We start from the raw sequence: 4,199 nt of genomic DNA, 5'->3' as shown, positions 1-4,199 counted from the left end.
AATCTCATTGCCTCTGACACACCCATCTCGAGTACCCCAGTCACTGAATCAATCCACCTCATAGAGGGTCTTCCCCTCCTGCACTGTCCCTCTACTCTACCCAGCATGATGTCCCTCTCTAAAGAAAGACCTGTCTCTCATACAACAACCCTGAGGTGCGTAATTCAAATCCACCAGCTGCTCCATGGCAGTTGGGTAATCTCCTCCCTTGTGTATCTATCTCTATCACTAAAATATTATTTTCTGATGACCAATTTTTCTTTTAACTTTTGCATTCCACTCACCAATTATTACTAATGCATTTTGAGTGCATGTTCATTCAATTTTAGGCTGCAGAAGTTGGTAGAAATTCTCAGTTTCTTCAACTTTGACTCCAATAATGGATGTTTCGGGGTTTTTTTTGTTACAGTTAGGTACCATTGAGTTTAGTACAACTCATAGTGATCCTATGAACAAAAGACCTGAACCCCATTCTATTCTGTGCCATCCTCACATTTCCTGACACACAAGAGCCCATTGTGGCAGTCACCGTGTCAATCTACCTGGCTGAGGAACCTCCTCTCCTTGGCCAACCCTCCACCCTTCCCAGATTCATGTCCCTCATCAAGGATTAGCCTCTTCTAGCAACATGCGGAAAGTATGTGAGACAACGTCTCATCATTCTTGCCTGGAAAGAGCACTAGCACTCTGGCTGCCCTCTCCAAGTTCTATCTGTTTGAAATAGCTAGAGGCAATATTACAGAGGAAAAGGCAAAAGCAAATAAATGTTATACCTTTGGTAAATATTTTTAAAAAAGACATATCTGTTTGTTCTCTTGGCTGACCATTGAATGTTCAGTGTTCTTCTCCAACACCACAGCTCAAAGTTATCAATTCTTCTTCTGTCATCTATTCATTGTCTATTTCTCAGATGCATAGCAAGTGATTAGAAAGACAATGGCCTGAATCAGAGGTAGTTTAGTCCTGAAACTGACATCATTTTTCCTCAGTAATTTGGAGAGGTGACTAACTGCTGAGTTTCCCAGTGAAATACATGTCTTTATTTCCTGACCTCTGCTATCCAGGGTGTTAATTGTAGTTCCAAGCAAAAGTTTCAACCTCCTCTCCATGTATCATGAATTTTCCTCTTGGTCCAGTGGTATGAATCTTTATTTTCTTGACACTGAGATACAATCCATACCAAAGACTGAATTTCTTGATCTTCTGCAACAAGTACTTCAAATCCTCCTTTCAGCAAGCAAGATTGTGTCATCTGCATAATGCAGGTTATTGATCAATCATCATCATCATCAGTGGGTTGTATGTTAGAATAATATATTGTTAAATATTCCTTACATGCATATATATGTTATCCTATAACTAACAGCATTATAATTTATAATAGATCCTGAAAAGTTATTTTTGAGAATGAATGTACCATCATTTATCTTTGGTTTGTCACTCCCTGTTTGGTAGATTATGATTGTCCAATTCAAAATGGCCAAGACAAGTCTATTTCATCTCACAAATGCCTTGGAAGTGATTCATCTTTGAGTCTCATCTCACTTTTAAAAACTATCAGTTTTCCAAATTTATACTGAATACATTTCATATACTAATATTAATGAATAGTTTTGTATAGCTGGTTTTCCTTATCTGAAGTCATGCCACATTAGCAAATGAAGATTCTTCTTTGCCTGAAAGCTTTACTCCATCCATATCATTTAGGTGAACTCTACTTTAAAGGAGCTTTGGTAGCTTAGTGGTGAGGCACTATGCTTCCAAGGCAAAAGTTTACGGTTCAAACTCACCAGCTTCTCTGCAGAAGAAAGATGGACAATTACTGCCTCTGAACACCCTCTGAAGGGTCAATTATGGGTCGGTTCTTACTTGGTGGTACACAACAACAAGTACTTGGAGGAAGCAACTCTTAAGAAATTATATTTTGAAAGCCTTCCAACTTGAGGACCTCTCCCTCCAGTATATCTGTATCTGTATCATCTGTATCTCTCTATCTCTATCTCTATCTCTATCTCTATCTCTATCTCTATCTCTATCTCTATCTCTATCTCGATTTCTATCTCTATTTCTCTCTATCTCTATCTATACAGTAGTGGTGGTGTTGTGTACCACCAAGTGATCTGTGACTCATAGTGACCATATGAGCAGTGTCTCTGAACCTTGCCCTACATAATATCATATATTTCTCATGTATATCAATTACACACAGTTTATATACATAACTGTTGTATTTCGTGACATTTTTATGTGCATAAAATAGCCTGAATCCAAATAATACATATTTCTTTTACAGAATTTTAATCTTTAAATTGTAGTCAGGGATCTCTCCAAATCTCTGAGGAGTAATGGTGCCAGTTTGAAGACTAAAGTGTGCCTGATTAAGGTCATGGTCTCTTCAGTCACTTGTTATGCATTTGGGCTGGACAATGAATAAGGATGACAGAAAGAGAATGAATTCTTTTGTGTTGTGATGCTAGAGAAGGGTACTGAATTTCCCACAGACTGGCAAAAGAACAAATATGTTTATGAGAAAGTACAACCAAAATGCATCGTAGAGGCAAGGAAGTAAAAGTTTCATCACATATACTTTAGGCATGTGAGGAGAGGCAACATAATGTCCCGTGGAAAGAGACATCATGCTTGGAAAGGTAGAGGGTAAGCAAAAAAAAAAAAAAAAAAAAAGACTCACAATGAGATGGAATGACACAGTGAGTACAGCAATAGGATCAAGTGTATCAGAGATAACGAGGTTGGTACAAGATAGGACAGACTTCCAGTCTATTGTTCAAAGAGTCGCCATAAGTTGTGCTTGATGGCACCTAACAACAATTATAGAGTGTGATTATAATTACAAAATCATGTCTCCTGCCATTCTGTTATTGTAAGGTGCCATTGAGTCAAGTCTTACTGAGAGTAGCCCAATGAACTACCTATCTGAACCCTGTCCTATCCTATGCCATCCTCTCCCTTTCTGACCCACTCAAGCCAATGCTGCAGTAAGTGTCAATCCACCTGGTTGAGGGTATTTCCCTCTTTGCCATCCCTCCATCCCCTCTTCCCTTCCAAGCATAATGTCCCTCTCCATGGAATAACCTCTCCTAGCAACATGGCCAGAATATATAAGATGAAACCTCATCATTTTTGCCTCCAAGGAATGCTCCGGCTGAGCCCTTTTGAAGACATATTGATTGTGCTTTTGGAAATGTATTGAATATGCAGTGCTCTTCTCCAATATCACAACTCAAAGGTTTCAATTTTTCTTCTGTCACCCTCATTCATTATCCAGCTACCAAATACATAGCAAGTGACTGATAAGACTATAGTCTTAATCAGGCATGTCTTAGTCCTCAAACTGACATCACTGCTCCTCAATAATTTGGAGGAAAACCCTGCCTGTAAACTTTCCCAGTGCAATGTGTCTCTTATTTCCTGTCTGCTGGTACCAAGTGTACTGAGTATGGATCTAAATAAGATGTAGTTATTGACAGCTTCAGTCGTTTCTCCATCTATCCAGTGGTAAGAATTTTTCTTTTCTTGATGATGAGATGCAATCAATATTAAGTGCTTCACTGTTTAATCTTTTGTAGCAAGTACTCCAATTCCTCCTCACTTTCAGCAAGAAAGGTTGTGTAATTCACATAATGAAGGTTATTTGTAGTTTTCCTCCAATCTTGATGCCCTGTCCTTCTTCATAGAGTCCAGCTTCTCAAGTAATTAGCTCAGACTGAACAAGTATGGAAGAAAGATAAAACCCCGAGGCACACCTTTCCTAATTTAAACCATGCAGAGTTCCTTTATAGGTTTCACATAAACACAAGTGTTCCGGGCCTCCAATTCTCCTTAACATTAGCCATAATTCGTTCTGATCTACACAATCAAATACCTTTGCATAGTCAATAAAGCACAAATAGACATTCTTCTTCTACTGTTCTTGGATTTCAGCCAGGATCCATCTGACATCAGCAATGGTATTTGTGATTAATAAATCATTGAATGTATAAAATTTGACCATTGTATTTCCAGCTTTATTTCTGTCATCAAGTCCATACTTTCTACTACCCTTCCTTCAACACTGTTTTCAATTTTTGCATTCTAAGCACCAATAAATCACTGTTTGCAATTCTAGGCAACGGTAATCTTCACCAAGCTTTAAATGGAATCTGTATGCATAGCAGAGCTTTTAACATTTTCAGCCATTC

Source organism: Elephantulus edwardii, unplaced genomic scaffold (genome assembly GCF_000299155.1).
Source record: "Elephantulus edwardii isolate Elephantulus edwardi_28Jun2011 unplaced genomic scaffold, EleEdw1.0 scaffold00167, whole genome shotgun sequence".
In the NCBI taxonomy this organism is placed as follows: Eukaryota; Metazoa; Chordata; class Mammalia; order Macroscelidea; family Macroscelididae; genus Elephantulus; species Elephantulus edwardii.
This window is presented reverse-complemented; position numbering follows the sequence as displayed.